The sequence below is a fragment of the Haemaphysalis longicornis genome, unplaced genomic scaffold, assembly GCF_048455015.1.
Source record: "Haemaphysalis longicornis isolate Haplotype H1 unplaced genomic scaffold, Haemaphysalis longicornis Haplotype H1 scaffold_2, whole genome shotgun sequence".
Lineage (NCBI taxonomy): Eukaryota > Metazoa > Arthropoda > Arachnida > Ixodida > Ixodidae > Haemaphysalis > Haemaphysalis longicornis.
The window spans coordinates 169,992,333-170,017,381 of NW_027526295.1; the positions used below are offsets into that span (position 1 = coordinate 169,992,333).

The 25,049-nt window shown below is 46.3% G+C and overlaps 1 pseudogene across 1 annotated transcript in view; it reads left to right on the top strand.

The window, feature by feature from the left end:
- Positions 1 to 25,049, top strand: part of LOC144169490 (neural cell adhesion molecule 2-like) — a 250,270-nt pseudogene that overhangs the window by 204,947 nt on the left and 20,274 nt on the right. Inside the window, exons 7-8 of the transcript XR_013322458.1 lie at positions 6,303 to 6,608; positions 9,693 to 9,980. The product of XR_013322458.1 is annotated as a neural cell adhesion molecule 2-like (transcript). The remainder of the gene's footprint in view (positions 1 to 6,302; positions 6,609 to 9,692; positions 9,981 to 25,049) is intronic.

A 25,049-nucleotide genomic window follows, 5' to 3' on the forward strand; every position in this document is an offset into this window, starting at 1 on the left:
CATACAACGTTAGGAAAAATAGTAGCTCCAGCCAATCTACCATAGTGGTCACAAGCGTTTGGTGTTGGAGAAACTGGAACATCGGGATAACTTTGAAAAGTCCAAAGACGTATAATGAACTGATTATGTACCGGGGTGCTAACTGCCGCTTCTTTTTGCACCGAGAAATGCGTAAAAACGCGACCACATTTACACTGTGAGCCACTACATATGTTCGTAAAATTACGAGGCCTATTACATTTAAATATCACCGAAACGTATAAGAGTTCTCAGGTTTCCATAAGTGAACTGGCACTGGAGGAGTAAGGCGTGCGACTATTTTCTACATATTGAGAGAAATGTTAGCGTTGTTGGGTATGTTCATGGCGAAAGTAATTCTACTCTAGCAAGTGGGATTTCGCCTCCGTCTGTCTGAAGCTTGTACAAATACACTAAAAAAGGAGAAACTCTTCGGGGGCCGGTGTCAAAACTGGTTATATCCGGTGACGACGCCGATGTCTTATCGTCTAATGCGTATTGATGCCTCATTCACACGGGATCAACAACCTTTTGAGGCGAAGGGAAGAGTTGGATGCAGGCGACCCGGCGGGGGCCAGATTGCAAATGTGTGTGTATGTGTGTGTGTAGGGGGGGTGGTGGGGGGGGGTGCTGGACAAAGGAAGAAATTGGGCGGATTATTACCAATACTGCACAAAACTGAAATGCAAATAATATTTTTACCACGCATACCACAAGGGTTCAGTTTAAAAACATAGGATGCAAGCCACAAAGATTACAAGCTTGTAAAATAACCGGTTACCAGCAACAGCCAAAATAAGAAACAAAAAGACGTTACAAACTTGCAAGGAAACAAAAGGAAGGGAAGGGGTTACCTGGCTAAGTGTGTATATGGGGACAATGCCAACTGGAAGCGATCTTTCGTTGCTCTTATCTCACCTTATTTGAAGTCAAAAGTGCCATGTAGGCCATGAGATAGGTAGTGATAAGCGGAGGAGATCTGTCGTCATGCCAGAAGCCTGGTAATACTGCCCTGCGGGCCGCAGGTTGCCGACCCCTGGACTGCGGACAATACCGGTTGACTGTTTTTGTCATCATAGCATTGTACGTAATGTATGCACGGAGCGCGTTGTTAACAGAAGCTGAATGATTGTGGGGTTTAACGAACCGGGGATACACCTTTGCTATGAGGGGCGCCATTGTGGAGAGCTCCGGAAATTTTGACAACCGACGGATCAAACGTCCGCCAAAATCTCGCTCCACGTGGGCGTTTTCGCTTCACGCCTCCATCTGAAGTGCGGCGAGCTCGGCCGGGATTGAACCCCCGTCCTTGTGCTCAGCAGCACAACGGTTTATTCACTGAGCCGCCCATGGCAAGTTGCTGCAGAAGCTGCCGCCTCGCCTTGAGCGCCGCAAATTGCGCTTCATTAATTCATACCTTCTCATAAATGGAAGAAGTGAATCAGTATTGTTGTGTTAAATGTATACAGAACAGATATGTCGTATCTTGCCCATTACCACACGCACGACAAATAGGGTATTTTAGATTGACGCACGGAAGATTTACCGAGAAAGGCATACCCCATTTTTGTAAGGACAGTCTATGAACACGCATGCAAGTACGGCACGTTCCCTAACTCAAATGACGGCGCTCATGCACGCACTTAATTACCACCCGGTCAAACAACTGCATAGAAATTCCTAGCGTGACACGAAAAAAAAATGACTGCTTTAATCCAAGAACATTAGCTTTCCCACGGTATTACGTAGTTGGCACAAATAAACTTGCAAGAGGGGGAGCTTGTGCGACTTGGTAATACATTGCAGTTGTGGCAAGCTACAACTAACATGGGGACTAGCGAAAAAAAAAAAAAAACAGACGAGAAGAAGCTCTTCGTGTCGTCTATGTTTTTGTTCTCTGTCGTCTATGTTTTTTTTTGTTTTCTTCTCTTGTCCCCGTGTTAATTTGCGCTTCCCACTACTACAGATAAACCATTCGTCATTTATTTCTTCATATCTTAAGCTGGTGGGGAGGTTGACCGTGGAAAACAGAGAAGACAGTGAAGTTGAGGAGGATGACGACACTTGCCCGTCCAGCTGCATTAGGCGCTAAATCTCTCGTATATCGGGGCTTGTAATGACGATTTCTGTGTGCAGAGCGGATTTTTGTGTTCAGCGTATTACGGCAGTTTGTTACGCTGCTGAATCTTTCCAAAAAGATAGCCCAGTTTTACTGATTTAACGTCACGAACGTTGACATTGACAGGGAAGCTGCCTGGAGTTCCTTAATCGCAAGGCTATAGCGTCATAGAAATACTCAAAGCCAGCAGATGGTGGATTTCATTCGCCGATTCATTTTGTCCGTGTCCCGCGGCTCACACCATCTACTCGAACTTTTTGTTACTTTTGAACAGAAACACTGCCACGGGGATTCTGTGCGAGTGCGTGTTTGTGCTTTTACGGCGTATTTTTTATTTGCTATCGCAAAAATCAACAGGCCATGTATTTTTAACTGAAAGAACAGTGAAAAAAAATCGTGCACCACTCCGTCTAACGATAGCCATGGTTCAACGCGGAGGTTTCTCGTGGTAGATCCTTTGATCCTTTGGTTGGCCAATCCCACACCGCGAGTATGTGCTACTCTGGAGGTACCTTAAAATGGGAAATTAGGCCTAACGTTTTGTGGCTGACAGCCTTGGGGCACGCAGAGCAAAGCGACCCTTAACGTGGCGGATTGTGTGGTTGTCGTCCGAGTTGTACTAAATGCTTAGGCCACGTGGAAACGGAGCAATTTGTTAGACTCCGGATAGTCTCAAGCTTCATAACGCGAGGGACCCAAGTTCGATTCCGGCCACGGGACTCGTTTCTTTTCTTTCACTCCAGCAGCGATCATTCATCATCATTGTCAAAAAAGTTTGGGTTTCCTAGAGGGCGTATTGGCGTACAACGCCATCAGTCAGGACACTAAAGCTTCGCTTTAACATCCCGTAGGTACTGTTGTGTTGCCTCTAATATGCTTACCGTTTTCTTTTTGCTCAGCTATGTTAGCAAGTATACATTCCGCCACCTGATTATGCAATTTAGCTAAGCTATGCCTACATAATCGTCTCGTTCAAGCGTTCCTTTAACTTGCTGTGCGCTTGGCGGTTGCTCTCCTCCTCGATGGACTATGCCCTTTCCACGTCGCTGCGACTGCGTTACCCCATTTTGAACCATAAAATCCTCGACAGAGAACAGCTTATCGGTTAAAAGTGGAGGAAGCCGCCAGCTGGAAGCTCTCCATCTCACAGACGACTTACTCGTCGGTTCAATGCCCAATTTCGCCACGAGGGAAGAATCTTCTATACCAGGTGGTACCGACAGTATAAAAAAAGGGTGCCGCCTGTAACCTTTGCCGGTCGTGCAACCATTGCCTGCTTGCGTAACCGTCCAAAAACTTGCAAAAAAAGACTAAGACCAAGTGCCTACTGTAGCTGTGTCCGACCTTGCTAAGACTGCTCAATCTTATCTGGCTTCGGATTCCCTTAAGCGAAGGAAAATGTGAGCCGTTTGTACTTGTGCGTCCCTTATGCGTAAAAAACAAGCAACTGTTATTCAGCACTCGTGTTGGTTTCACGGCTTGCTGCTCATTCTTTGGCTGCAGTTTAACTAAACCGCAGTAACAGTGCATATAAGAGCGACATGCACATGTCCTCAAAAAAAAAAAAAAAAAAGATTAAAGCACCATTATCGTGTTCACGTATCATCTGTAGACCGTATGATCTGCAATATCGTAATAACATATTACTTTCAGGCGCTAAGTTTGTAAACATTTTCACAGGGCTGCGTGGCAATAATCCAGCGAAGTGGAAAATTGTAATGTTCATAGGAGAAAATATAATGAGGCAGAACGTTCGACTTTGCTGAAAAATATATATATATATATATATGTACCCGCGCTGGAACTTAACCAGAGGCAAGTCCGCGTTGCGTTATGTCGCACGGGACGGTAGGTCACATCTTCAGATTCCCACCCAATACACCACCTCCCCGTAGGCGTGCTTAGTTGCTTTTAAGTGCAGAGCACTTTAGGCGCTTGCCCTGTCGTCGCAGCTCGCTGTAACGGTCGATGCCAAGGGGCTGCCGGAATCGGGCGCGCAGTGAGATAACGGAACCAAGTATAGCCCAGATTATAGTCGTAGGGCGTCCCAAAGAGGCTTCAAAAACCAAGCGGTTTATACAGTCTGAAGAGTTAAAAAATCGTGAACCTCTGGCGCTTGTCATACATCTCCCCTTTGTTTAGGGCAAAGAAAACTGACGGTACATTTGAGGCAAAATATGTGTAACTAACTGGCAGCACCCTCGTTGGGTTGAATTTTACGATAGTAAACAAAAAAACTGGCAGTGCAACGTCGCCACGTCCGGGACGAAAAGCAAGCACAAAAAGAACAGAAATCTCGCTGGCGCTGTTTCAGGCGGGGGGCGAGCGAGCACTGCGGAAGCGGGAAATTTGAATCGAATGGGGTTGTAGCAGTGAGCGGATAATGGCGCTACAACCTATTTTGGCGAATCACTGCTTTGCCCTTCCCGCAGCTTTCCCGTTGAGTGGAACGGCTTTAATTTTCATTAGAAATCACTGATACTTTCTTTGTCTTGCAGTTGGGCTGACGCACGCATGTCAATACGAGTGTAACCGTCAAACTGTGCGCTTGCACCACTCAAATATTAATCGCTATCGTTTCTTTTTTAATTGGAAGACGACATTTCGCCGCTTCGTTTGTAACTGCAATCGCCGCCACGTGTCGAGAACAGTTTGCGAAACACTTGCGAAGTAATTGACAGCAGAGCAACAGGACAAAATTGGCAGGAAAACAGAAAGGGGCGCAACTTCATACGGTTCGGGGAAGAGGTCGATGAGCCACCTAGCGGGGAAGTTGAAAACAGTGGAAACAAATGGAAAACCGCTCAGCATGGGCACAACGTTGCAAGCGAAGGCACTACGTTACAACTGTTACTCTTCGAAAGAAAGAAAAGGCTAATCGCCTTTCATGGTTCGACACACGCGATACCAAAGGCACGCAAATTTCGATTCAGTGCAGTCTTAGCTAGTTTTAGCAGCGTTCGGTCGATAACTTTACGGCCACGAAATAACTGCGGGCGCAGACCAGAAGAACGTGAATCGGTGGAGCTCTTTTTGTCGGTTTATATATGTTTTTTGTTTTTATCCAGTGGGCCAACTTACCCGCACTGTTAAATTACACCCGTATGAACTATTCAGAGACCTCTAAAAAGAACGCGTTCTAGGCTACTTTACTGTTGTCGGGCTGTCGCCATTTGGAAAGCTCGTTTCGTCATGGAGGAAGCTCCGATCATCCGATTAAAAAGGAACAAAATGAAAGACAAAATTCGATATGTCACGTCTGTTTGGGAAATGGTGTACGCAGGGATAATGAAATAACTGTCTAGCGATTTTGTGCATGAGGGAGAGGAATTTTGCGTGAGTAGCTGCGTTTTCTGTGCGGAAATCTTTATGTAACAAGTGTTCGCAATAAAGTGGCCCAAATATTTTCCTAAGTTTATAATAAGAACGATACAGGAATTTTGAGAATCTTCTGCTAATGCGTAAGCATTCTGGCGCTGTTTCTCTTAATTTTCTGTTTTTTTTTTTTCATAGAGACATTTCGCTATAAGTAGTCAAATTGGATCAGTTTTGGGATGTAAATGACAGGCTATATTGGGCTATATTACGCGACTTCTTGTTTAGTTTGCTTGCATTGCTTTTTATTATTGTACGTTTATTTTTCTTCAATGATTGACGTTTACACTATTATAGATATAACATAAAGAACCAGATAAACAATAGGGACATAAATATAGAAACAATCCCGGCAGAAATGAGAAAAAGTGCGCTCACGCGAAATATTGGTTCACCTTGTGGAACGACCTTAGAAGTTTATTATTTATCGTAAGTACAGTGGTGTTACATCTGCACCAAAGTATTCTACAATATATTTGATTTTAGCATGCATTAGATATTACGCTCATGCTGGACATGAATACCAAAGAAATAAGGCCCAGGGTACACAACCACTGTCGTTCAAAAATAACTATTGGTCTACTGATGAAGCTAAGTAGGAGTTTCGCAATATAGGCATGCCAAAATTCGTAGCATTAATGCAAAAATGCGAGGTAATTAAATGCGCTTGTGTTACTCACGGCCAAACAACTAAGGTGCTGTATAAACCGACCTTTTCTGCGGTGGCATTCAAAGTGGTATAGCTTCAAAACTCGAGGCCGTAATGTATTTTTTTTTTTTTTGCGCGCAGACAAGCCGCGAGTACAGCTACGCCTGGGGCAGCAGATGGCATTCGACAACATTCGGGAACGGACGGACGTGACATTCCTGTGTGTGATCGACGCAAACCCTCCGGTAGAGGAGGTGCAGTGGACGTTCAACGGCCGTGAACTTCGACCCGCCGGCGCCGCACCCGACCCGGCGTCGGGAAAGAGGCCCGCTCGGAACAGCCTCGTCATCCGGAACATCGGCACCAGTCACTCCGGCAACTATTCCTGCTTCGGCGCCAACTCCGAGGGCGTCGGCACCAGTTCCGAAGTGAACGTGCACGTCAAACGTAGGTGGTGCTGCGGTGTCGATTACATCAATTACACGCGTACACACGCGTGAAAAAATGTCCATGGATCTTCTCGTTTCGTTGCGAATGTAGACGAAAAACGATTGTCGGCTGGCGCACCTGCCAAGTAAATGCCTCCCTGCGCTTTCCCGTTCAGACCTCATGGGGTTCCTCTCCAGTCTCGTTCCCCCTAAGATAACACGCTAGTTTGCTCACGCCAATTTACATTTACGGCGTCCCGCTGCTCCAAGCCGGGTGCCTCGATGCCAGCGCTGCCGTACGGCGAAGATGCGCGTGAATCGAGGCACCCTACTATAACGTTTACAGAACCACGTTGCCCTACTACACGAGCGTTCCAAGCGGAACGTGGAACCTATCTAGTGGAAGCTTTCGTTGCTGTTCCCGTTTAATTTTAATGCCGCCAGGTAGCGCGGGCAACCGCAGGAGACGGTTTTCTGCAGTTCACATAGTATTTCATTTGCTATCGCAAGAACCAATCATCCATAAATTTTTAAATAAAGGAACCCTGCAAATATTACTGACGTGTTGATTTTCTGCCTTATACTTGCTTAAGGTCTGGTTCTTGTTCACCAATGTTAGAAAGTATGAACACTGACACTAGACTTAGGCATTCACATTTGGCTATGGGTGTATAAGACCATTGCGCTGCATCATTTTCACTTTGGCAGGGTGGCTGAATCGAGTCACAGACAGACAGACAGACAGACAGACAGACAGACAGACACATAGACAGGCCAAAATTTGTGCGTTTAAGTAGCCCAAGAAAGACTATCGTCTTTAAAAATAATTAACAAGTTTGCGAAGACCACTCTCCTATTCAATCGATTATATCTGACGGAACCTCGACTCTGTCAAAGTAACGCAAACTGTGGTGTTCTTTTATCGTCGTGACATCTGGGGGCAGCAATTAAGGGTACAGGCGGAGTGAATGGCGCCCGTATAATCAGATAAGCATTTGTACTATTTTTCAGCGCTACCAGTAATTGCGAGCTCAGTAAACATTTTGACAAATGCAGATGGCCTTTGTCTCTTCTCTTGCTAACAAATAATCGTTGGGCTGAGTGGCTCGAGAAGAGTTTTTCTTTTAACCTTACAGTCGGCCACAAGGCGAAACCTGAATTATCAGTGGCATCCCGTGCTTACTGTGTTCATGACCACATTGCTTTTTCTGTGGGGACTTCACTGGAGCAGAATTAATTGGATGTTGCCCCATCCACGTTGTAATCACGCTGAATTGTCATTTTGTTTAAACTGTGTGACACAGGCGTAATAGAGCTTAGTCAAAGAATAGAGAGTCTAAGTTAATGTGTAAGTTGAAAAAGCTGCATAAATTGATTGTTAGTTGGTAACTCTGCTTTCTCTAAAAAAGTACTATAATTCGAGGTCGGTCTAAACAAGGCACTAATTATGGCTCGATATTCTTCTTTACGCGTGCACGGTGCGGCCAATGATATGTTGCGTTGTAACGGCAAATATAAAAAAAGACAACTTTGTGTAATGCTTAAAAAACTCCAGAACATTTCTTGATTTGTTTTCTGCGAGTAAATCAAGTCAGGTGGGAGGATTATGCAATAACCTCTATTAGCCAATTCAGCAAAAAGGCCGGCTCTGGCATCGGCCTTCATAGCATAGAAACGGCACATATATTCCCAGTGGCTGTGACGCGTAATCTGCCTCATTAAGCATGAGTTAATCAATGTCAGAGCTTACGCGCTTGGAAACAAACTAGAAAAAAAAACTTATGGGCCTGTTTGCATACATGCCTATGGTAGCGAAAACTTCGTGGCAGGTCAGAGAAATAAAGCACGCATTACAGTACTGTCAGTAAAGGCTGATACGGCTCCTTTCGCTGATCCAGGCCATAGCACGTTTGCTGATGAGAAAATTAAATTAAGGCGCTTAAACTAGTTTGATACGATTCGGTAATGCAGTAGGTCAACTAATAACCAATAATTGTTCGTATAGTTTAGCTTGACTAAACATACCCAATTAGAAAAGCAAAATAAATGTAGTAATAAAGAAATTGCAGGCACATTAATTACGATTAATCCTATTGAGTGGACCAGAAAAAAAAAATAGAAAGGCCTAAACTAATCGGTTGGTCGAAATATACACGACGTTATCTGTGGCTAACTGGCGAAGCTGGTTTATGTAATCTGTGCTATAAAACGAGAAAACTTTTCCGCCTGAACACATGGCAAGTAATCGCCCGCGGGCTAGGCCGAAAACCAATTAAATCTCTACGAACGGTGCAGGTAATGGCGCTTTTTTGCCTTCTGGCTTATTGAGTCAGATGGTTCCGACAACTTTCTAAAGAAATGCCATTGTATTGTTCAGAAGGTGAAGTATGTGTTGTGTTGTTTAAAGCATAACGCCATCGTTTACTGCAGCTGACTTACAGTTTGAAAACACTGCTCTATTTTTCTTGAACACTTCAGTTTCGTTCATATGACAGCGACTGCTGGGGAAAGATGTAACGGCTTAGATTTGGCGCAGCAACACAACTTTCACGCTCGTTAAATCTATTTCATGCGTATGAGTTAAAGCGGAGTGAAACTGCGAGCATTTGTTTCTGGACTTCCGCACTTGTGAAGCAGCCCGCACTTCATTTATTCTAAGGAAAATCGCTTTTTACAACAGCGCCACCTCAACTCCGCGACATCGCCCTGTGAGGAGGTCTGTATTTGTACATGTACGTTATATACTAAATTACAACAACGATGAGGTTGTACTAGCGCCAGGAGCGTCTGCTGCAGTTATACTAACATATAAAAAAAAACAGAAGCGTACGCCGGAGGAAAACGAAACATAATGAAGCAACTATAACAATGAACATTGCGGAGGTTCGAAAATCGTGGCCATTCCGTTTGCGGATGTCCAGAGTTTCTCTGTTCTGTTTAGTAGGTAATAAGAGCGATGACGACCGCCATCGGGTGCTACGGCCTTGAAAATAGCGATGGCACTGTAAAGGCAGCCAACATTCCCGCATTATTTGCCTATATTTTCGGCTCGCTTCGTTGCTTACAAACAGAAACCGCTTCTGGTGCTGCCCTGTTGACGCAGACTCGCCCGTGTGCCGCTCCCACCAGCGCGTGGTGTACACTGCGGCCCGCGCCGAGGAGGTGGACGTGTCGTGCGAGGTGGAGGCGCACCCTTCGGCCGTCACCTTCCTCTGGCTCTTCAACTCGAGCCTGCAGAGCCACCAACTGGACTCGGTCCACTGGAACGGCACCCAGAGCACCGCCCGATACGCGGCGCATTCCACCGACGATTACGGCACGCTGCTGTGCTGGGCCCGCAACGAGGTCGGCCGCCAGGAGCAGCCCTGCGTTTTCCTCGTCGTGCCACAGGGTAAGGCGAGGACGTCCCCCTACTGCTACGTAGCAGGGCCTACTGGTCTTTCATACCTACACTATCACTGAATGCAAAATCAGGTGCCTTACGATGCCTCAGAAAGAGGGCCGAAATAAGGGCATTTCGAAAGTCACTACATCATCTAATAGAAATAATAAAAAAGGACCAGTTGCACAGGCTTTTATGTCTGGTTGGGGACTTCGGGAAGCTGCCTCGACGACCACGCCGGCCGCTAGACGTACTGCACGCGGGCTGCATTCCCGTCGCAGTTGTTGCTATAGCTACGATAACGCGGGGACCGCTGCTCTCTTGCGGCCGTTCTCCGCCCATGACATTCCCGATCTCAATATGCTGAGAGCGGCGTGCCAGCGCCGCTTCCGAGTTACGCGGAAGGGCCCCCAATCTTGCGCTCCCGTTCGCGGTGAGCCAACCAGTAAGCTGTAAGTGCTTTCGGGGAGGGGAACGAGATCGGTTGGTGCGGGAATAGTTGTCCCGCATCGCCATTTGTTCCTGATTCCTGTATTTTTGTGGGTGCATTTGTGTATGCCTGCGTCTGGAGGAGGGGGGGGGGGGACGTTTTCTGAAGGCTCAGCGCAAGAGCGTGACTCCACCTATCGCTTCCCAGGCTGTCGCCTGTATTAGCTTTGACGATTACCTTGCCGTCTTCCTTGAAAATTTATTTTTTGGTAACGGCAGCATCTGGCATGGCAGAATTTTTTCGGGCAACTATATTGATTAACCCATAGTTACTTTAAAAAAATAATGTGCAGTAATGGCAATAAAAATCTTGATTTCTGAGTAGGGACGATTGAGCATGAAGCCCGATGACTTGATGACACACAATGGAAGTGTACACTGGAAACGAAAAAGCACTGACTCCATGAAAAGCACTGGCGCCTTGGTTAAAACAATAGGCCACACGGCGCAGCTGTCCTTTTCACGAGTTAAGAGAAAAGATGAATGCTTGGCGTGATGCTGAAGAGACGGGGAACTGCCAGAAACCGGTCCGCTACTTACGATAGCCGGAGCTTGCTTATGGTGACGCAGCTGCGTATTTTGAAGTGCACAAAATAGCGATTTAGAAACGCCAGGGAAGCAAGAAAAATGTAAGAGATATGTAAGCCCACGTAGGATGCAAACCCAGACCTTAGAGTAACTCAAACAAGAGGCTTTTTTTTTACCTGAACTGGCTGCACTGGTGCAAGCAGTGCAGCATATGTACATTTTTTTTACTAATTGATATCCCCAGTAGCACTCTGCACTGCTCTGCACGACACTGCACTAATGCGCACCAGTTCAGGTAAAAAAAATGCCCCTAATGCCTCACCAATTGCGACAGTAATGGAGTATGGCCCATGGGTTAATCTAATAGATGGATGAAGGCATTGATAGGGATTGATATTGCCACGGGGTAGCCCTCCTTGGTGAAGCAGCAGCTAGTGAGCAGAATCCCTGTGAAGCGTATGGGACCAAACCTGGAGGACGATGAAGACGACGGTCGGTGTGGCGCCTGGCAGGAGCTTGAACGGTCATCTGCTGTGCCCTTGATCCAGTGACTTTTCCACATTTGTAAATGATGTAAATACGGCCAATTCCAAACAACGTCTACGTCGTCTCAGTTCGGGGCGCGCGCAACGACGATCCCGTGAGGCGATAAAGCTTCGTTTGGATATTCTGACGAACGTTCCGATAAAGGCTGGTCTTTGAGTCGAAACATAAAAAACCGATCTTGAACGCGTGTTTTGATTATTTTAGTACTGATTACCATCCCCTGAGCATCAACTGCGGAGCATAGCACCGCAAACCAATTACGTTTCTTTTCGTAGATACTCATCGGAAACGCTTGCAAAGCTACCGGAGCCCGCAGTAATTTGGGAGGAATTCGGTGTTTATGGCAGTCCCTTGCCATATCATGTATTTTTGTGCTATTTCTAGAAATTAGTAATTTCTAGGTGGACCAATGACCTTATTTTGTTAAGAATTTGAAGTCGAGTCATCCACCATTAGGCTCATCGCAGGATAATAAGTTCTTGAATAAAAATTCTCTTATGCCGACGATGTTTCAGGTTTTCTTAAAATTCTAGGTTCTCGAACAAAAATGCCTTATACCGACGATGTTTGCGGTTTTCTTAAAATTGTAGCTACCACCGGTAGAAAAATAAATAACCTAACTACTGCATACTGGCTATTACGACAAGTGAGGATCGTTATTTGCGACATCCAGGTGCTATAAACTTATTTGAATCGCAATTGCCACCATGCAGTCTCGACATCGGAATGATTCAAACAAATCATGTTTGATTAACCAGTCAGTACAAACGAGATGAATACGTATAGTTGGAAACTTTAATCTTTTTTCATAATCATAAAATTGGCGCCAGACTTTCCGTTTCAATTGGCCAAGCTTGGCGAAGTTAAGCCAAAGTTGAAGCTGTAAAATAAAAAGAGCGAAAGGCGAGATTATGATTGTAAAAGTGTGCTACGCGGGCTTTTCGCTTCGTGCTGTAACTTCGAATACAGCATTAAGACGGGCCACAGAAGGCGAAATTATACATCGCCTTTACCTCACCAGCTTCTTTTCTTCCCTGCCAGAGAACCTATAAGCGAATTCCTCTACGGCGGGATATTTCTATCCAATCATTCTTTGACAACCCAGCATTATGGCGTCTATGCCAGTTCCTCGTATTTCCAAAAGAACAGCGTTACGCAACGTAGGTATTTGCTCGCGAAACTATTACTTACACTTTCCTCTTTGTTAGCGTTCAGCGCTTTTCTTCTCACCTATATCCACGTTGCGCAAAAGGCAGCTAGAGCGAAAATTCCCGTGATTTAGTGAACCCAACTACAAAAGCCGTAAACCTGGACTTAAACCTATAATCTCAAGGTAAGAAATTGCGCAACAAACGCTAGACGCAGCCGCCCTCAGTATTCTCGGCATGCGCCTCAGCGTCTTTGAAGTTCCAAAGCCCCTCGGGCCGACGTTAAGAAAGAGACTCGGTATCGGCCGCGCTTTGGTATGCGGCAGGAAGTCGCCGCCCTATCGGAGCCCAAGTCGCTTATACCAATTTATTTTTCTCGTCCGTTTAGAATCACGAATGCCATCGATTTTCGAAATTCGTTCCAAGGAAGGGTTGTGCCGCTTAGTCGGGATAAATGCGGTACGGGGAGTGAAATATGATAGGGCGCAGGGATGAAATATTACCGGGTAGGGAACAAAAGGGTGCACTCGCACTCGCACCGGTTCGTCGGATTTTTTTGTTGTTTTATTTTAGTATGGCAACCTGCAGTGCCGCTATCGCAGAAACGCGGCCGCGTTACAAAAAGGGGTTGCGAAAAAGCTTTTGGCGATTCCAGAGTGGCCCCAGCCCATCGCGACCTTCTTGCTTTGTCTGTAGGTAGTGTATTGACCCCAATGTGGACACTGTATGAGCGTTCTGTCGAGAAAGCAGCATTTTTAAAACTGCAGCAAGATTAATAACCGGCTTTGTACTTCTCTAAGGTGACTTCAATGCAAACTCAGTGAAACAAGGCACCGAGGAGTAACGTACGTTCTCGTATACACTAAACGAACGCAGTACAAAAACACGTCCCGACCCATACGTGCCGCTTTCGAGGTAAATATGGGACTGGTGGCTGCTTTATAAAGGAAAAAAAAAAAGATTATTGTTGTCGTGTTATTATTGTCTGTTATGCAAAGCCATTAAACCCACGTGTGGTTTACTGAGCTTTCTTGCAGAGCCAATGGCTCTGCAATCTCTGAAGAAGGGGCTTATATTGAACGTGAGGACAACGCAAGACGCGTAAGGAATGATTTTTTGGGCAGAGCTATGCACGCAGTTTCTATTTAGCTGCCTTCTAGAATCTGCTTCTGCCAGCCGAGAGGGCTCAGGGGATAAGGCCTTGTGCTGCTGAGTTCAAGGACGCGGGCTCACCGCGATCGCGGTGGCTGTTTTTCTGATATAGGAGAAAAGCCAAAACGCCTGTGCGAACGATATCGGCACACGTTAAAGATACCACGGTGGTCAAAATTAATCCGAAGCCCACTACTACTGCGCCCTTCATAGCCGTGCTCCGGTGCGTTAAATCAATCAATCAATCAATCAATCAATCAATCAATCAATCAATCAATCAATCAATCAATCAATCAATCAATCAATCAATCAATCAATCAATCACTAGTCAATCAATCACTAGTCAATTCATAAATCAATTAAAAAATCAAACAAACAAATAAGCAAACAAACTGAAGTAGCGTGGAAAACCGAGGTACTAGTTGGTACAGATTCATCTTCGCAGCCCACAAAGGACAGGACAAAGGGTAGGAAAACACTGGACAAGCGCTGAACCAAAACTAAAATTTTTATTGAAGACACACACAAAAATAAAGCCCTTGAAGGTATAAAACAAAGATAAAAACTTGACACATGAACCCATCAAAAGCAACTGCGCAGGCGCATGTGCTCATGTACCGCACTCATCAAGATATGCAATTTCTGCATCCAAAAGCGACAAAGACGGAGCGCTAACACACGAGTCAGACATTTTTCTAATTTCATATGTTTCCACTACTTCTCTCGCTTTTTGATCACCGTGCCGGAACAGTACTGTTGTATCATGTAGGAAAGGCGTACAACCACAATCATTGCAAAGGGTGGAAAGATGGCCTGAAGGCACTCCCTTAAGTGAACTGTCATGCTCCCGCAAACGAACATTTAGGCAGCGGCCTGTTTGGCCAAAGAGACCATTTGGTCTCTTCAATAAAAATTTTAGTTTTGGTTCAGCGCTGGTCCAGTGTTTTCCTCCCCTTTGTCCTGTCATTTGTGCGCTGCGAAGATGAAGCAAACAAACAAAATCTGTTTCTCTTAGAGTTGAAAGTATATTTCAAAACTACAATAGTATGGATTACAAAGTGTAGGTGTACAAGATGAGGTCCCAAGGTTAGGAGCTGCAGGCGTGACCCAAGTTTTAGAAAACGATCGCCGGGCGGGTGGTCCTAAGCTTGTTTCTCGGCTGTGGGACTCTCATCCTGTGCAGCAAAGCATGAGTGTGGTACTGAAGCGAAGACCGGGCGCGCAGGCCAGTATGAGAGCCATTAAGAGACGCCTTATTAGACCGCCTATGAGACGTCCTGTGAGATGTCTTGTGAGGCACATTCGTGAGGGCAAAGATGATTTACCCAAAATTCCTGGCGAAGAACAAGCACTGAATTACACATGTGTCGACCAGCGGTTGCTTATGAAGGACACTGTGAGATCGGCGTTGAAGACGCCTAACGGTGATCGATAACGCTGCGGGGTAATCGTGGCTAGAAGCATATATCAGCGGATCTGCGGCGTTTATGGTTGTTTTTGTGGCCACAGCAGTGTGCGCTTGTTGTTAATTAGCCTTGTGCTTTGTGCCCCCTGCGTGATCAGCAAGTGGAGGGAAAGAAACAGTAGCGGGCCGATCAACTAGCTCGCTGAAAGAATTTTATGGACGCGCCTTGCTCATTTAGTTTTCGAAAACTGGTAGGGACAGCAGGCTAAGCCGATATGTTTTTGTTTTTGTTTTTAGATACCTTAAAATAATTTTGGTGTGTGGGGAATGAAAGGAATGCTGGGAACGCAACTTACATTATCCGCTAGCGACCACACAATAGTTCCTTTCAGGAGAAATTAAGAGCTCACGTACTCGCGAAGACAAGCGTTGATGCAATTACCCATCTCAGCGACATATGATCGTCCTCGCTGTCATTAGTTGTTATGCAAATCATTTTACTTGCAGCTTGATCCACATAGGCTGGATCGTATTCCTCATTAATCTTCTCGGTTTTGCGAAGGTGGATGTATTGGTTTGTTCCCGAGAGCGGAGTCTAGATGTGACTGCTTTTTCGCCTGTATAGAGGCAGCATTATTTCAAGCAAACAACTGTTAGCCATAGGGCTATGCTGCTACCTAAAATCATTTCGGTTGCCTCTTGGCTGAGTGGGTAGAGTTGCTTATGTTAGAATAAAAGTGTGAATTTAGGAATCTTTATTGCACAGATGCGTCTATTAGCCAGCAATCGTATATAGTAGGCGCGGGATCCATGGGCCATGGAAGAAGATGTAAATTTAGTTCCTACAGTGTGGAGCTATACTGAGGGTTTGAAATTTATTTTTATTTTTTTATACAGCGTGCCTAGTTGTATTGCATATATCTAATGTTAGTTGCACACTTAAGCAGCACGGTAGTTCTTATCTTTTAAAAGCCTATGTTGGAAACACAACCAAGTGCCGCACAGCGAACTCAATGTTTCAATTTTTTGCCCTTTCAAGGCTCTAGTTTGCGAAAGAAAAGAAATACACTTTTGGCTTTACGAGTTACGGTGCAAAAAACTGTACGTTGAATGTTTTGATTTTGAATGATCTTGCACTTTTTCATTCGTAATAATGTGCTACCGAGGCCGAACTTTATGACAGGAGAAGCTAGGATAATATTTGATACAACTTAATATTGGCCACGAAGGTTCAACTTCAAACTCACTCGTAATTTTCATGGTGCGCTAGAGAACAGTGGCGGGACTTGGGGGAATCTAATAAGCAGAATGTTGCGTGGGATTGAAGCTACGTCCAATTCAGCGACAAGTTGATGTCGGAGCCCACTGTTGGGCCAAGTGCCGATAATTCGTTGAATGCATTTGTGCACAGTACTGCGCCCCATTATATTCTCTTCTGGTGACGGAGGTGCCCAAGAACATCCGTGCTGGCGCTAATTTCTATTCTTTAAGTTCATAGGAATCAATTCTCGAACGCCCTGTGGGACACATGGGAAGCATTCGCGATTTTAATCAAGTCAGTACTCTTATGCCTTCTTTTGACAAATGTGCGGAAGACATTGTTCATCTCCTGAAAGTACAAAGGGGGAGTGTCTAGTGTGAACCCTCCATCAATCATCCATCCCCAGAAAGAATGTAAACTATTTGCAACCCCCCCCCCCCCCTGCCCCCCCAGTTCCAACATCGGAGAGCTCGCTGATAAAAGTGTTATTTGTTTTCGTTTGCTTGACTTTGCCTGTCTCCTCCCGTGTAAGCTTAGAGCACCAGAAAATAAACTCTAGTGATCAGTCAGCGCCTGTCATCGCCTCTCTTCCTAGTACTGTTTGTCGCAAAGTTTAGTTTGCTGAGTTAGAAGCAATAGCAGAAGTTTGATGGCCTGATCCGCGTTTTGGCCTGATTATTCTTAGGACTGCTGAGACGCTTTACTTAGTTTGCTGCTGGTGGAAAATTGAGGTCATGTCTACGTCGCGTTTAATTTGGAGTAGAAAAACAGTTTTTGCTGTTTTGCCCAATCAGAATGGTCAAGGTAAAATCAAAAGAAAAAAAATTAGTAGTTGCTTAGCTCGGCTATGCCAGGATATACGTTGCGTGAGCTAAGGTTCAGCAATCCAATCCAATCTAGTCCAGTCCAGTCCAGTCCAGTCCAGTCCGATTCAGTCTAATGCAGTCTAGTCCAGTCCAGTCCAGTCCTGTCCAGTCCTGTCCAGTCACTGCTCCTCGCGCATGCACAGCACGGCTCTTCACGAGCCACGCGAAACGGCTATCAAGCAGCTCCGGTGCAGCGTCAGACTTGGCTACTACGCAATTGAGGCACACACCTGGGGCCCTATTCTCGACTGCACGAATTGCCGGCAATTCTGGCAATTTTCCGGGAGTCTTTTCTGATTGGCTTTCAATTTTGGTCACGTGCTTCCGGTTGACAAAGCGGTTGTGTGTGCTGTCGTCATATTGACGTTTCATGTCGTTTACGGACACCAGCTCTAAAGTTTGCCTTATTTCTCGTTACTAAAGGCGCATAATTCTTGGCCGACAATGAAAAACCAGACTAAATACAGCGGACATGACTACGTAAGCCTGTCTTTGCTATTCAACAACAATACTGCTTGTATTACACACCCCCTCTGTGATTGGCTGAGAAGGCGTGACGTAATTTAAACAGTTGGCGGGAACGATTACGTCATTCATTGGCAACTTCAGCCTGCGTAAAAGTGACGTAATGCTACGTAACAGCTTGAAAATGGCGGCTGTTTTTGTCGCAAAATACAAGCAAAATAGGGCAAAAAATTGCCCCGGCTTACGGCGCCGCGTAATGTGCGGCAATTTGCAGCAGGTGCAGTTTCGCATGCGCGCTGTTTAAAGCATGTTTCCTACCGAAACAAATTATAGTTTCAACTGCTTCCAAGTCAGCGATCATGGAGCATACAAATAACGTGCAGTATTTTGCTTTTATGTTTGGCCATAAAATAAAAATTATTTGTTTGGCGTAACCGCAACATAAGAGGGCAGTACAAGCCTCTCCATGACAAAGAGAACCCAATGCATGGCACTTGTCCATACTCGTCCTAGTAAGCTGTTGGGTCACATGATCGTACTCAAGAGAAAAATAACAAAGAAAAGTGACTATTTGGTTCATTACAGCGCTCATTGAAGTCGAGCTTGGCGAATGAGTGAATCGGCGACATCGGTGCGCTCCGCGGTTATCAGGCGTAGCGCTTCGCTGCTCTTATGCATGTCATAGAAGCGATGGTCGCGGCCGTCTTTTTCTCTGATCACGCCATAAACTTGTAACATAGCAGCAGACAATGGCGTGGCGGCGCCGGCAGGGAAGGTGATAACGCAACAAAGCTTGCATTGAAGCAGAGAGCCCAGCTATGTTACTAAAAGCGATTGAAAGAAATGAATAGATACGGTAAAAAAATTGTGTGATGTTCTTTAGCTCGACATCCGCCTTTCGCTCGCTTTTGGATCAACGTTAATCGGTCGCCTTATGGTGTTGACGCCAAATTTGACCTCCAGAAATGTGTTTTTCTTGTCAGCCTCAGCTACCGTCTTAATTTATATAGTACCTAACAAGTGTTTTTATATCTGTCTTGCACAATATTTGATACCTTGGTAGCGATCTTTATGAGTGACTTGTCAAATTACACTGCATGTCGTCATAGCTATAGGTGCAGCACGTCACTGATTGCTTACGTCGTGCTTACGCAAAAAAAAACATGGGCGAATTGCCGGCAATTTGTGCAGTCGAGATAAGGGCCAGTGCATCTGCCGCGGATATAACGCAACACAATCCAACACAATTCACTTTAATCCAATTCAATCCAATTCCAATCCAATCCAATCCAATCCAACCCAACCCAATCCAATCCAATCCAATCCAATCCAAGCCAAGCCATGTCAATCCAATTCAATCCAATCCAGTCCAATGTTCCTCGCCCTTGCGCATAACGGACCTTCACGGCACACGCGAAACTTTGCTCAACCTCGGCCGAAAAAAAATCCAGGGTTGTTTCTCGCTTCAAAGGAATGGATGCACATAAAATGGGATGCAGGCCAATGAGTGCGATCGCCTACACACAAATGTACATACGTGCACTATCGCGATCGGGTCCTAGCAAGCTTGCGCGAGCGATACTTGGCTTCGACTTGCGTCTCTCGAAATTCGGTGTTTACGCATCGACATCGCTGGCGCTGCCGTTCTCTGGCTAGCTCCCGCGGCCTCTTGCGCGCAGTGGTGTGAATGGGGCGGAAGGACGCGCTCCGGCGATATGCCCTCTTGGGGTGTCTAGCCACCCTAGCCCTCTCCTCTTTAAGCACGCGTTGTGATTGGTGCGGTCTCATCCTGGGGAAACTGGGCCGCCCTCTGGGGGGAGGGGGGGCTGCTTCGGTGTGAAACCACCGGACATACAAGACTCGACTTAGAAAAGCTCCGCTGTTAAAAATGACATGGTGCGCGCCGCGTAACATTGGAGCCTGAGGGCACGTAGGTATAACAGGAACACGTGGACAGCTTTGACTGTAACGAACCAGTAGAATGAATTGTGACCAGCCTGCCTGTCATTGTAATTGGCGTCAAAAGACGAAGAAACGACACTGGAGGTAAAGGAACAAACACGATGTAGCAGCATAGTTTGATAATCGCTAGTCTTTAAAGGGCTACTGAGGTGCTTTTAAAACCGGGCAAAACTCCACTCTTTACAATTATTACATTGGTCAGTTTATGCCTGTAAAGTTTTTTTCGTCATTTTTAGCCTGGGGACAGCGGTATACGTCGTTAAAGTTGACCCTGCGGCCCGCCCACTGCTCCCTGCCGCATCGCCGGAAGAGCGAGAAACTGCGCGGCAGCACCGGAAGTAGCGTCATATTCGGAAGACGGCCAACGACCTGAACCGCCGCTGCGCTGTGTCTCAGTTTTCTTTGCGAAGTTCCGAATTAAGCAGGCGTATAATCTGCACTTTATTAATCATCATTGTCTAGAGTTGCTTCAGCATCGATTTTTAACCGTAATGCTACTGCGCGATTCCCTAAAGCGACTACTAATACCAGAGATTTCCTACCCGAGCGCCCGTGGCTACTACATTGCCTTCACGAGTAGTCGAGGCAGGCCGTGTCGTCGGGTACTCTGTGCTTCGTACGCGAAGCGACGGGCTCAAACAAATACGGAGGTACCCCAAGTTCCTGATCTATTATTATAAGGGAATTGGAAAATTTGTGGGACCACAGCACTCTGGGCATTCGTTTTCCCGATCAACGTTGTTGGCTGTGACGACAGCTTAGCTGAATAGCTAGATTTTAAGAAATCAAGCAAGCTGAAAGCATGAAGCGTTTCCTGCGCGCAGAAGCGCTCCGCACACTCGCCGGTCGTGCAAGCCCGTACGGCGCACGAAGCGACTCGCACCACACATGCCGCGGCAGCGACGGCCCTTCGCTGCCGTCCAGAATCAAGGCCGTCGCGAAAAGCAAGGTAAACGTGAAAGAAAGGATGATAGTGCGGTGAAAAATTGTGAAAGGGATTGTCATCCAAGGTGATATCGAAAGAGGTGATCGAATTTGAATCGCGATGCGGAGCGCCGACCGGTCGCGGAGGCTCGTCGACGGCAGAAAACGAACCTGCCTGAGCACGAGATGCGGCGAGAGGCCGATGGATGGCGTTACCTGCGCGCAAGCATGCGCACAGCACCGATCGCTAGAATGCCCATCAACGTAGGAATAAGGTTCCACATACGAGAAAGGGGATGATAGCGTGGTGAAAAACTGTGTTAAGGATAGTCATTCGCAATTGTAGAGATATGGGCGACCAACTAGCTCCCTTGGTGCTAAGCCTAAAGTTCCCAACATCAGCGGCGATCCGTGCAACCTTAGCCGGCTGGAGCTGTTGGGGAAGGCGTTCTAAAGCTCGTCGGGTAGCAGCGTACTGCGCTTGGGTTCCTCTACCTTTTGGGGGGCGACCAACGTTCGGCTACCCTATTCTAAAACATGGGTATGTGCAGCAATGCCACGTTCCGCTGACCGGCCGAGCAGCGACCCGGCACCAGCACCTCTGCGCGACGCGGCGACCGGCGGCGGCCGCGCTGCCTGTGCGCATCGCAGGCCGCTGCACAGAGCTTGTTGGCGGCCTGTTCAAATGTAAAAACAAAGGTTCCACATTCGAGGATGGGGATGATGGTTGGTTGAAAAATTGTGCTAATAATTGTGTCTAGCGCTGGTAGTGAACGCGGCGAACCAATATCTGCGCAACTTCCCTGCACCCAAGAAACAAGTCGGCCATGAGTCGTCGAGGGTGAACCCCTTTCTAAACCTCTCCCCGAGCGAACCTGTTGCGTTTAAACTTCCCTCAGGCTCTCCTATTCTAAGGAAAGATTGTGTAAGCCCTCAATTCACCAGAGGACCTTCTAGCCCGTATCAGAACGGGAACAGAATAAGATCTTCAGGCCGAGCGGTCCCCGCAGCGCCGGCACTTCCGAATATGACGTCAACTGACGTCAAAATAAACATGTTTTTCGAGTTTAGCGTCAGAAAAACCATAAAGTAATGCCCCCAACAATTTTTTTTTTAAAAGCTCTTCACCAGCCCTTTAAATCGTCTTCAAAGGGCACAAGCAGGCCCACTGATATTTTTGCGTGGTAGGTCCTGTTGGTCTCTCAATACGCTCACCTTTTATAGAACACGATCACTTCAACGCGGAAAACCTGTCGATTTATCTTGAGACATTATGTAGGAACCGATGAATTTCTGCTTGGACCAGGGGAGATCATTATCAAGAATAAAAATATATTTACAGAAAATTTGAGCCTCCTGGTTACCTCGCTCACATTGTGGGGTACAAGCCAAATCGTTTGCAATAACACAGTGTTTTTGCGGAGTTTCATACGAGCCGTAGGCGGGAATGCCCTGTACAAATCATATATGCGAAGTAGGTGTCAGCAGTTGAAACCGTGGTTTTATGCGCCGAGACGACTTCTTGCCTATGTGGTGAGTGCGTTGTATTTAAGAAGGAGACAAATTTATACCACTTTTCTTTCTGGGGATGGGGGGGGGGGGGGCGGTTGTTCTAATTTTTGTAAGAATAGTTTACACGCGGTGTTTTGTTGTTATCAACAAAACAGCCGACATGACCGGGAGACCGACCTAAGACGTCGTAGGCCGCACAACGTCTTAGCCACTGAACCACCGCACCGAATGCGACACAACAGTCTTTGAGCGGATCGTACTAATAACGTTAATTATAATGTGCTGAGAAGAAACTAGCCGCACAGGAGAAAACAACCTTTTTATTGGCGCATACGGTGAAAGCGGAAACAAAACATTTTTTATTTCAATGACGGGACATACGTCGACTTTTGTGTCGTTGTGTAGGGGATTTTCGCAGCTGCGTGATCCTTTCAGTCCCATTGCTTTGCTCCGAACACTACACTCAAGCTATGTCTCCAATGTCCTTTCTTTGTAAGTATTTAACTGCATGGGTTCTCAAAGTGAACTTTTTTCTGTTACCGCGGAAAGCTGTTGGGAAACACTTTCACTGTCTGCGGAGGAGCGTTGGACAAAGAGACCAATATAGGCCGTCCCTTAGCGCTACACACTTGGTTTTGTTGATTTATCTGGACAAAGATAAATATCACAAAGCAGCGCTTGTTTGAAGGAACACAAGTATCGGAAGTGACAACCAAGGTGAAGTGGTTGTCCTCCTTCTATTTGTGGTTCGTCTGCCCTGGAAGAGCTATCATCTGTATGTTGTCATCGTGCTTTGAAGGGTCGCAGAAGAGAGTCGTAAACCACGTATACACCCGCTTTATTGAGTTAAAGGTCACAGCGCCTAGCCCGTTTTCTAGGTTGTCTTTCAGCGAACACACACCACTTTTCATTTCGTGAAAAAGGGTTGTGGGGGCAGTACAACTTGCTTTTCAGTATTTTAGTGGAAAGCACTTTAGGCGCGGAAAATGTATTTCGCCGTAGTTCGCGTGGACCCTCATTTCAGTCAGTGAAAAAAAGTAGTGCTACCGGGGTCCTCTTGGTTGCGAAGCTCCAGCGCCTTTGCTACGCCTACTGGTTGTTGTTTATGAGCCAAGCGTTGGACGTCACGTCTGCGCAGAGCATCTCGCTAGACGCTCATCCGGCTCTCTGTGTGCGCCACCACAGTCACGTGCGTATATGTAAAACAAATGTGGAACTTGACTCGGGGTTCTAGCCTAAAATGTCTTGAGGAAACATTCGCAGAAACAGAGTCATGAGGAGAGACATCACGTATATCCATACCTAAATTGACCAAAAAGTGCATACCGGACAGCGCATTTTGGCAGACCTGGCCGCCTGGGTGCACTCTATGTGCGCCTCTCTTTCGAGTCGGAATTAGAAGAATCGCAGAACTAGTCAACGTGCTGGTAGGGAGAACCAACCTAGTGTTAGCAAACTTGACTTATTTTCAACAATGATGCGTAACATTGGCCTAAAGAAACACGGTTTCAGTAAAAAAATGGTGCCGGGCTTCCCGACAAAAAAAAAGGGAGCACTCTGGCTGAAACCGTGACCGTTGGCGTGAAAAGCCACGGACCTAACCCTAAGTCAATAAGGCCGCATATTCAAGCCGTATTAGCTGCTGCTCATGAGAATGGAAGGGTTTTTCTAAGCAAACTAGTAAATGGGGCTGGTGGGGGTGCTTCCAGGAGGCCAGGCTTGTCAGCACGCCACCCCATACCTGTAAGGGCATATGCTGCGTTCAAGCACCTTCGAGGCGATACTTCTACCAGAAATTCAACAATCAAATTAAAGCAGATTTTGAATTGTAGATATTAAATGCACCGCCGGCATTCCCCCCCCCCCCCCCCCCCGTAGTGTGTGTTTTCCATGTATCTTTATGTATACTTCAATTGCCCGAATATGTTGTTGTTTCCTTAGTTTGCTTTTGTCTTGACATGTTTTTTGTTAGTGTCTGTTGTTGTTGTCTTCGGTTGGTGATGGAAACCATACCCTGTCCCTCTAGCCTTACGGGACTGTTGCACGCCAGACTGTCCGTCCTGTTTCATTAAAGAAATAAACAATCTCATCACATTATCTGCGCTTAAACATAGACCCACATATTCGTATATGGCACACGGAGAAGCTGGAATAACATCGCGACTGTAAAATATTTGATTAGAAACCGGTCAAACAACAGCGTACCGATGGCTTATTCGGTGGAAAAAATGGCTAATTGCTCCTCAGCTAATGAGCCTTCCCACTAGACTTTGTGGTTGTCACAGCCGGTTGGTTTCCGCATTTTTTCTCCGGCATCGTGTTGAGGGAGACCTGTTGTGTTAGGTTGTATTCACTGGAGAGGCACGCATGCAGGCAACCATTTGAGTGCGCCGTCGCTGGTAACGTCGGCCTCCGCGGGATGGCGGTACTTGTCCATGCTGAGCACATGATGCGTGCTGGACATTCCTAATGCTACCCCATCAAACGCAAAGTAATGTCTAGACTCCAATGTGACCGAAATTAATAGCATCTCTGTTGACACCACCGTTGAGAATCGGGTTGGAACGAAGCAGACGACGCACGCCGGTATTTTTTTTTTTCTGCGGCGTGTGGGCGCAATGGCACAACCCGCACCATGTCCGTGGTGCGTCGGACATGTTTGTGGCCGCTTCCAGTGTTTCCAAGCGAAGAAATTGAGAGCTAAACTGTTCAGTGAATACCTCCTATGCTTCCACCCACTCCCACGATGTGTTTTTCGAATTCCTTCTTTTTCCGAGTTCGCTAATCTTACAAGTGCCCCAACTGCTTTGGATGCGTCTG